The sequence below is a fragment of the Colossoma macropomum genome, unplaced genomic scaffold, assembly GCF_904425465.1.
Source record: "Colossoma macropomum unplaced genomic scaffold, Colossoma_macropomum, whole genome shotgun sequence".
NCBI lineage: Eukaryota > Metazoa > Chordata > Actinopteri > Characiformes > Serrasalmidae > Colossoma > Colossoma macropomum.
Genome location: NW_023494791.1, coordinates 45284004 through 45295079, shown reverse-complemented (window position 1 = coordinate 45295079; position 11076 = coordinate 45284004).

Here is an 11076-nt window from a genome sequence, read left to right as displayed (position 1 = left end):
ATAAAGAAAACAAATGCCGAATAAATATTATAAAATATGTAATGAAAGTTGTTGTCATCAGGAGCCATGTCACTGGTGTTACTGCGTAAAAAAAAATAATTATTTTGAAATAAAAATCACATTGATGACATCACGAGTCCACTGTGTCTTTCAGCTATCAGAGATTTTCTCATTTAGCTCACGATTTCATATGAAGCTTTTAGTTGGCGTCACTGGTGTGACCGACTTTATTCTTAGATAATTATGAAAAAATAGAATACAAATGGATTAAATTCCATATTTTAGTGGATATTCCATGACCGACAACATGTGGTTTGCTGTTCTGTAGCAGCCGTTTTGTAAAATGCATTTTTCATTAAAATGTCTCTGGTGTTACCTTTCTTATGTGTAACACCAGTGAAGATCAGTAACACCAGTGACTCCTGTGGGTAAAAGAGGACGTTTCTGTAGAATGACCCAATTCCAAACAACCATTATAGTGATTTAAAATGACCAATTGAGATATTTTGCCAAAAACACATCACATTAGGTAGAACCCAGCAACATTCGCTAAGAAAGAATGCATTTGTGGACGGAGCATGAATAGTGCTAATCCTCTAGCTTTGCCTCAGTTGTTGGAGTATATATTTGCTTTCCTTATACAGAGCAATTTCCTATTCACCTTGAGCCTTTTCTCCCACCTTACTTCATTAGTTTGAATAATTTAAATTAATATTCTGAAATAATGTCCTGTGGTTGCTTGAAATATTGTCCTTTTGAGTGAACTCACCTGAGTAAACATAGCTCTCACGGTCAATATTTATGAATTTATATTAAGAAATTATGCCGTTTCCCCCCTTACAACGAATGTAGTCAATTTTCTGATTCTTGAGTTTCACACTGGAGCTACAAGGCTAATATAGCTAAAAAGCAATGGAAGCTAAGGTACGCCAATTAGCTTTCCCAGATTTTGGTGAGTTGTTAAGTTAGCTTAAGTAGATTTGTTATGGTTTCTGACACTGTGAGGACAACTGGACTACAGTGAAGAGAAAAAATCAGGCTCTAAGACATTCTGCAGTTGGCATTCAGGAAAAAGCTCTATTAATATTGTTTTTTTATTCCATTTTTTACTTGTTAAACCTAACAACCACAACAAAAACACACACAAAATGATAACATGCATTTATTCATTTAGTCAATCATTGCCAGTGCTTGGAAACAATTAAGTACTGTATGGAAGTGTATAGCCAGGAACAATAGCAGTCCCTGAGGACATTCCAGTTGTTCCTAGCATTCTTGCAGACAATGAAATCCAATCTCACAATCATCCGTTTCATAAACACTGTATCATTTCTGTCAAGCCGTTAACTCACAGTTTAAGGAAGCTAATTACCTTGATTTATTGGCGCTGTTGCAAACATCTAAGCTAGAAGGAAATTCCCTGTAGAAACATTCAAGATGCGTCATGAACCAATGTATTGTCTCTGCGGTTCTGAAAGTGGTTTCTTTATAACTTTTCTGTTTATTAGAGTGATGACATAAACAAGGCAATAAGACCATCCAGTTGGGCTTCATCAGTCCTCTGGCACTTTCTGTACGTTTGAAGGAGGCAATAAGCTGCCCTGTTATTGATAGCTTCATGGCAAATAGTGCCAAAGTCATATAGTTTTCAGAAGTCACACAAGACTTTAAGTAAGGATTTACACTAAAACTAAAACAGGTCTAAAACTAGAAACTAGGACTAAACTTAATCGCCAAGTAAGACTTGTTTTAATCTTTAAGTAAAAGTTAGGGCAGTTGGGAGGCTTAAAACAACATTATGTAATGGTTTTACTTTAAAATAACAGCTTCTTAATCATTTTGATAGTACTCTGGCTTATAATAGTGAGAAAGGCATGTCTGTCATTGCCACTCTGGGCCCGGAACACCTGCTATAGCACTATGTAACCTTGGAGGAGCGGCACGAAACCTCTTGCGAGAACTGCACCGCGTCACACACGAACAGCTATACATCTTCAGCAAGCTAGAAGAAGAAGCTAACTCGGTATTCCCAGCATAGACATCATGGCAGAAGCTGCAAAGAGACTAAATAAGACAGCTGGAGGAAGCGAGGAAAAGAAAAAGAAAGGGTGACTGAGCAAGAGACTGGACAAGAGTCAATCTCGGACTGGCTTTTACTTGTTGGCGAGAGCTAAAAGAGATAAAAGAATGCAAGACAGTCTCACAGCTAAAGGGAAAACAACAAAAATCCGACAGCAGTGTTCATCCCAGTGTTCATTTCTGAAAGACGGCGATGTAGACTGTAACCTTATCTGTGTTCTCCCTGTCTTGCAGAATTTTGTAGTTTTTCTGGATGCCAAAAAATCATCTAACCTCAGTCCTGTTTCAGGCTGGCATGCAAAGGAATAAATTCATCTGAAGCCAGAAAGTTTAGTCAGTCTTTTTGGCCAGAAGTTTGCAACCTTCTGTGCTTAATAAAATCTTGAATTTTGTTCATACTTTTGTCCATTTTGATAGAAACAGCATGTTATACCGTGTCAACAACAACTCAGAACAGTTTGAGGCAAGCGTGCCATGATTTTAGGCATGCGGTTTGCACAATGCTAACTGGAGTACATACGCCTTCATGACTTGTTAGCGACATTAGCCTCGTAGCTCCAGCACAAAACTAAAGAAGCAAACTTCAGACATGAAACATGTCTAGACTGATCCACTTCATGTAGCGTAAATTGTTTTTTTCAGCAATTCGGCACTCATCCTTTGCTGGGCGTCCAAGAGAAAATAATTGTCTTTGCTCTCTCTGGGTAGGTCCTCCTCCTCCTCCTCCCATTAAGCGTGTTTTCTAGCCAATATAACAGAATCTGCAGTAAACGTTCTCCTCCAAGTGTGAGAGCGTCCAAATACGAGAGCTGATCAAAGAGGCTGCATTAGCGATAAAGAGATGCCACGGCTCAGAGAAAGCACATGCTAGCCTTCATCTCCCCAGCTTGGTAGCATTTAGGGATTGGCAAAGGTACTCGAGTACTACAAGATGCCAGTATTCAAATAATAAAATCACTATTTAGGTGTTTTCACCCCAGGAAGACAGAGAAAATATGCAGGCTAGCAATTCAGGGAAAATATAGCTGAAAAGGCAAAGATAGTGCAGCGTGTACTGGTACAGCTTTTTCACTAAGTAGGTTAACTGTTCTAGCTGATGTTAGCTAGGCCCAAAAACAGTGAAAATATATTTCTCTGACAAATATCATGTTCGCACATCATCCACTGAGGAGAAATGACCTTGTGTAGAAGTCAATGTGTCCTCATTAGCATCCAGTGCAGTACTGGTTAGCCCTGTTAGCTCGTTAGCTCATCTGTAGAGGCAGCTTTCATTGCTTACCCAAAATGAAAAGCTATCGATTTCCCTCAGCTATTTTTCAATAATATAACATGCTTTCAAGTTGTATTGTCCAGTGCTATCATGTCAAATTTAAGCCTGCAGTCCTAGGCTAATTTCACTGAATTCCATTCTTTCTCCTTTGTTGTTGCTTTTTCCTTCCCTGCAGTTAGCTGGATATCCATTCTTTAACTCTTAGATACTCACATTTTGTTGAAATGCACATCCCTAGTAGCATCGTGTGATAAGAGGAGACCTAGCCAGCGGGTGAAACTGAACACGAATGAAAATGAGGAGAAAACTGGGCTAAAAATCCAAAATATATACACATTAACCAGTTAAGTGGAGTAAGATTTGTCAGTAACCGTTAACACTTTAAAGTGTACTTGAGGCCAGAGTGATATTATTTCTTATTATTAATTATATACATTTTCGGACAGATATTTTAATCATACTCTTGGTTTTATGACTTTTCTGTTATGGTCCACCAGTACAAGGTCAGGGTCATAAACGCAGACGGTCCTTAGGGATTTCTTTGAAAACACAATGCGCTTGGAGCCCTGCCTGTCTCCTTCTATTCTCCCCCACATGTGTTCAACACAATGTCAGAGTAAGTGTGTATGATTGTGTGTGTTATATATGTGTGTGAGAAACAGACTCCGCCCTCTTGTATAGCACGCTAAAGCAATGAATGATTGGCACAGCTGGTTTAGCTGATAAGAAGCACCGTCCACCCAACACAAGACACGCACACATGCACTTATGACACATGACCCTGGCCTACCTTGTCTTTCTACTTGCTGGAGCCTTTGTGGGCTCCATCTACCTTATAGCTCCTCGATATAGGCGTACAACTGCAGACTGTAGTCCATCTGTTTATCAGCCGCTTTTTAGCCCATTCAGTGGTCACAGGACTGCTGTTGTCCAGATATTATGTGGGTGGTGGTCCATTCTCAGCACAGCAGTGATGCCGACATGGTAGTGTGTGGTACTAGGACGAGTGTATGAGACACAGAGCTGATGCTGGGTTTTTGCACACATCAGGGTCCCTGCTAGGTGGAGAGTAGACCACTACCGAGAAATGTCCAGACAAGAGAGGCTCTGTGGTCAGAAACTGATCGTTACTGAAAGATTAGGATGGCAAAAGTGTGGCGTGTTGTGCTGAGGGCCAGAAAGACAAAACAACCAGCTAGCAAGTCATTTGAAGAAACTGTTTATTAACCACTCTTATATTTTACATATCAGGCAAACTGCCCTGCCTTTAAATTTAGTGAAAAAATATTAGTCATCAGTGGTCACTAAATTTCCTCTTGACCATATACTACCACCTCTGTTAGCTCTATTAAAGCAATTAGCCACAAGAAGCCATGCGTTATTGCGATTTTATCATGGGGAAGGGTGTTCTTAGGCGTAAAACTCCCTTCCCCTTGATAAAATCTCGGTAACGCACAGCCTCAAGAGGCTTATTGCTTTTATAAAATGGCAGCCAACATTAAATGTCATAAAATACAGAAATTTTCTGAAAATAATTTAAATTATTAATAATAATATTAGACAAGAACAAGGACTCTGCCAAAAAATGTAGTTCCTTTAGAGTATGGTTTTGTTGCCAAGCAACCACGGACTGCTGAATGAGGAGAATGTTCGGTAGCCCATCGCTGTGTATATCAATCATTTCTTGATTTTTTTTCATTTTTTGTCATATAACAATGATCATATGATAACACAGGACTACTTAAACCTAAAACCTTCACGTTATAAGTACTTTTTGGTCACTAAATTACCACCACAAGTCTTATTTAGCACCAATCCAGCACTGCCCGCTTCCCACGCTGGGGCTGAATCTCAATTGGCTCCCTGCTCCCTACATAGTGAACTACGTAGGAATTTAAATACTGGATCCTGCAGCCCAACCGTACAAAATATAGCTAAGAAATAGTCATTTGGGACTCAGACACATCCACACAAAGATAAACTATTGGGCTGTAGAATTTCTAAACGTTCATAGCTAGCACACTATTTAGGGAATTAGCCGTTTGAAATTCAGCCTGGGTTTGATGCGACTTCTGGCTGAAACACGAACGTATGAAGCGTGTAAGACATTTAAGCGACATTTTAAGACTTTTATACTGTCGTTTTACAGTGAATCATACCGTAAGTACTTTAGCCTGTGATATTAATGATCGAGTTGTTTAGGTTGTTGGCTATGTTTTAGCCTGTTAGCTAGCTGACTAGCCTAGTTATAGTTAAGAACATAAGTTGTCAGCCCCTCAGTTTAAACAAAAAAACAGGTTCTTACTTCATCAAAATACTCGTTGCTCCATGCAAGCAGCATTACAGTCAAAGATTATTCATTAACAAGGGTTTTTTTGTGCCGTGGCGTATTGATGTATGACCACCTCACAACAACTGAATTGTATGTGTGCGTATATCATGGATTACAACAGCTTAGAACGCAGATCAGCCAATCAGATTTTAGAACTGGTACTATGTGTTTCATAATAGCTCGTAACTGCTAGCTACTATCTATTATAATATCCATCTGCGTTGTGGTCCATGTCAAGTGCATGGTGTCAAGAACTGTTGATTTTATTTACATTTTTTGTAAAATTACACTGTATGTTATGTTACTAAAAGTACTTAAAAACAAATTTATAAAAGAAAAATGAGAAGCTGAAAAAATTGAATTTTTTTATCATTTTTTTAAATTGTACTGTATGTGTTCTTTGATTGGCCGAGGGAGTTGGGAGTCCTGGTGGGCCAAATCAAATGTGCTTGATGGGCAAGTTTGGCCCACTGGCCTGACTTTGGGCAGCGCTGGGATAGAGGATGGCTAACACAAACTATGCATTACCAGATGTGTCTCTGACTGTACATCAGTAAGGTGGAACTACATAAGGTTTCTAATAAAGTGGCCATTAAGAGGAGCTCATGCCTCAGCTTGAGTAGATAGCTTAAGCACTTGTGAGTAAGTCTCTAATACCCAAGCTGTTTTACCTGTGAACACCCACTTCATGAAAGTGTTAAGCAGGTGAAGTGGCTGAAGTTTCTCATTTCATCTGGTGGTACAGAGTGAGAGGGGTTCCCCAGGTTTCAGTGCTGGGTCAATGAGAAGTTCAGCGAGACACAAAAGAGAAGCACCTTTTCAAGCCCTTAATCTCAGCACTTTTAAAAGCACGGCCTGTTTGATCCCCATTCGGCCGGTCAAGGCTCACTTCCCCTTCTTCACTCGGTTAAAGAGTGCTGAAACACATGCACACACACATCTCAATGCTTTACATCTCAGCAGAATGGAGCAGGCAGAAGCTGAAGGACAAGGTCAAAGGTTAAAGCGCTCTCTAGCACTCCATCAGTCAAACTGCTGACCCAAAATAAAGGATCAGTACATACAGCTGAAAGAGCAGAGAGAGAGAAATGAAATAACCTCAGTGAGGAATTCCACCTTTTATTTAACACAAAATCTCTGTGATCAAATCTCTCAGTCAGGTCAGTCAGAGTAGTTTGATGTGAAAGGCTCCCTTGTAGAGTAAGGTAACTGATCACAGTGGAGGTGATAGGAACCAGACGTCAGGATAGTGTAATATCTTCTAAAGCTACTGCTTCACCTCCAGCTATAATCTGAAATGATTATGAATATGTCACCTGATGCCTGAGACATTGTTTTATGATAGTTTTGAGAAAGTTTAAACATCTACGATGTACAACCCCATTCCCAAAAAAGTTGGGAAGCTGTGCAAAATGTAAATAAAAACAAAATTCAATGATGTGCAAATCATTTAAACTCGATGTTTGTTTGGAATTAGTACAAAGACAACAAATAAAATGTTGAAACTTAGAAATTTTATTGTTTTTTGAAAAATATATGCCCATTTTGAATTTTATGCCAACAACACATTCCAAAAAAGTTGTGACGGGGGCCTGTTTACCACTGTGTTTCATCACCTCTTCTTTTCACAGCACTCTGTAAGTGTTTGGGAACTGAGGAGACACTGCTGTAGTTTTGAAAGTGAAATATTTTCTCATTTTTGCTTAACATAAGATTTCAGCTGCTCAACAGTTCAGGGTCACCTTTGTCATAATTTTGGCAGCGTTTCTGGATCCTGTTTATATCTGGTTTCTTCTTTGCGTTTTAGAGTTTTAACTTGCATTTATGGATGGACGAACTGTTTTCACAGACAGTGGTTTTCAGAAGTGTTTCTGAGCCCATGCAGTGATTTCCACTACAGAATCATGTCTGTTTTTAATGCAGTGCTGCCTGAAGGCCCAAAGATGGGCCAGCAAATACTGGTTTTGTCCTTGTCCCTTACACACAGAGTCTTTCAAAGTTATTATGTACCGTAGATGATGAGAAGCAAAGGTTCTTTGTTAATTGAACTGTTGCACTATTTGATTGTGCAGTCTTTCACAGTGGTGAACCCCTCCTCATCTTTACTTCTGAAAGACTCCGCCTCTCTGAGATGCTCTTTTTATACCCAATCATGTTACCGACCTGTTGCTAATTAACCACCAGGTGTTTTTTTTTTTTTTGCATACAAAACTTTACCAGCCCTTTGTTGCCCCCTGTCCCAACTTTTTTGGAATGTGTTGCTGGCATCAAATTCAAAGTGGGCATATATTTTTCAAAAAACAATAAAATTTCTCAGTTTCAACATTTGATATGTTGTCTTTGAATCATTTCAAGTAAATATAGGGTTTAAATGATTTGCACATCATTGCATTTTGTTTTTATTTACATTTTGCACAGCGTCCCAACTTTTTTGGAAATGGGCTCGTATTTTAAGAATTCACAGTAGCGAGATACATGCAGGGCATTGTAAGGCATAGCCACCTGTATCAAAGTACATCATCTATTAACTAAAAAAGGGGGAAAAGAAATCTGAGCGCAACATACATTCGTATGCAGAAGTTTGGGCACCCCTGGACAGATTACGTGCTTTGTCAATTTTCGAAGTGACACGTCGTCTACAGAGAACACATTTCTGCACACTTCAAAGCACAATTACTGTTTATCTAATGAAAACATATTAAACAAAATAAACAAATAATAATTCAGTTTTTATTTTTAAATAGAAACTGTGTGCTATATTTAGCAGCAAAATGCCATATTTAAGATTGTTCCTTGTAGAGCATGTGTTAATGTGCTCATACGCTGTTAGAAATAAAGGTTCTGTGCAGGTACAATTTTTGTTCATCAAGTTACAAACAGTGTAAATGTTCCCTCAAACGTACAACAGTGGTTTTCAGGTCCAGTTGTGAACCTTAAATACGTTTTTCCAGGTGAAAAGTTTGTATTTGTGTCTTTTCATAACTGGATGTTTTAGAACCGAACAGTAAAATAAAAGCCTGGAGACGAGACGGGGTGTGTGGAGTCAGTACAGCTTAGAAAATGGATTATGGTACAGTTATGTTCCCTGACTAAAGGAGATCTACCCTTGAAGGTCCCACCCCATTGACAAGAGGGGCAGTGACAGTTTACTACCTTTATTTCTGTTGTATTCTGGGTTTTCATTTAGAAAGTCTATATATATATATATATATATATATATATATATATATATATATATATTATCTAGGCAAACTCATATTTTTCAATGGAACACTTGTAGGTGCTTTATAGAGCTCATAGAGTTAGATAACTGCTGTCCAGACACCACAACACCACTGGACTGAACTCTTACTTTCAGTTTTTATCTTAACTTTCAGGCTTTATCTTAACAGTGTTACTTGTCTGGACTAAACTCAAGTGACTAAGAGGAGAGAGAGAGAGTGGGTAACTGTATGTTAATGTGTTTAGGTGTTGGAAACTGTGGTGAGGGATTAGAAACAGCAGCTCTGTGAACTTACCACATGAACACTGGGAGTGGTGTGTTTGTGTTTGAGGACGGTTTAAGTTTATGGGTCTATAACAGGAGAAAAGCACGTCGACTATAATCTCTCCACAAGCTTGTTCTCTGTGTAACGTGTTACGGTTAACCTAATGCATTTCTGCTGTGGCTGCATTTATAGTAGAGTGGAATTCCACTGATTTTCTACAAAATCAAAATTTCTATATAATTAAATGGTTAAGACGTAAGCAAAGTCGTTCAGAGTGGTTTGGTGTGAAATGCTTAAATACGTTCTAGAGAAACTTACAGAGTCAGAATTGTTCACAGTGGTGGTGATAGGAACCAGACGTCCATCTCTAAAAGCTCCCTCACAGAAAGTTATTACATGAAATGGTTATAAACTCACTGTCTGATATCTGAGATATTGCTTTACAATAGTTTTGAGAAGGCTTTGTTGTAAAGCGGTGGAGGGATAAAAAATAGTCCCTAAAAAACAGTGTGTCTTTCTTAATTGTTAACAAATATCTTACATATAAAAACTCAGAAGACTCGTGTAGGTTCACTGGTGGTTTTGGACATTAATAAAATGGCTCTATTTGTGTTGTAGCCATGGTGACCCCTAGTTCCTATCACCACCACTGTAAATAAGTCTGAGTCAGTAAGTTTCTCATGAAGTTTTTTTATGAACCATCTCACGTCAAACCACTCTGAATGACTTTGTTTACATCTGAACAACTGCATTTTTGCAGAAATATTATAAAATTGGTAGAATTCTTTAAGCCTTAACCAGCTCAGGCTATGCTGCACTAACACAGATATTAAACATGCTTGCTGATTATATACATATACACTTACAAATCAAATAAAAATAGTACAGTTAGATAGAAAGAGTTTATTCACAGTTCACTCACTACATCATACTGATTTCATTACAGTCCAATATTTTCAAGGTTAAACACCCCACATGTGCTTGTTCTGTTTCCTTAGATTGTGCTGAGAACTTATTTTCTTCATGTGGTGCACTGAGAGAGTGACAATGGATATGAATAAGGAAATTTCCTCTCTTTATTCTTTAGGCACTGAAACAGAACAGTACAATTGAAGGACTGAGTCACAGAGCCAGATTAGATGTGAGACGTCACCCATTTACAGGGAGAGAGAGAAAGAGAGAGAGAGAGAGAGAGAGAGAGAGAGAGAGAGAGAGAGACGTAAATACAAATAGACAGAAAGTGAAGATAAAAGTGCAAATTATGGTCTAATTACAGTTACACACAGAATATCTCATTTTTATATGGTTTAGTCACTAAATGTTTGTGATATGACCTCTCAGCGAGTGAGAATTTGAGCTGAGGGGATTTTCTAATGCAAACACACCACTTACCCCAGCGTTCCCACGCTCTTTTATCAGTCCTGATAATGTCGCTGAGCAATGAAGGGGAGAAAGATACAGCAATGGACAGAAGAGAAGCCATATTTCTTACCTTTTCCTTCTCTTTCTCTCCTTTAAGTCACTTTGACAAATAACACTATTAACTTGAGCTGAACAAAACCAACTACTGGTGCACAGTTAATTATATTAAAACACAATAAATCAAATTGCGGTGAAGAAGTAGAAGACATGGGAAACACTGTGCTTTAAAGGTGAGTGCTCTTTTATTGAACAAACAGCAAGGGAGAGCTGCCACTCAGCGCTCCATAGTCCCCCTTCAAAGGTCAGCCGTTCCAGCGACCTCACAGAGTTTGAGCCTCTGGGGAGCACGGGTGCATGCCGCCCCCACCCCCTCAAGCTCTCAAGCAGGGGATTCGGATTGAGTTTGTGGAATTGCCATGGCCTCTCCAGTCTGTGGTAGGGGTGTGGATACTATCCCACTTCTGACACCAGTGTGCCCTCAGCGA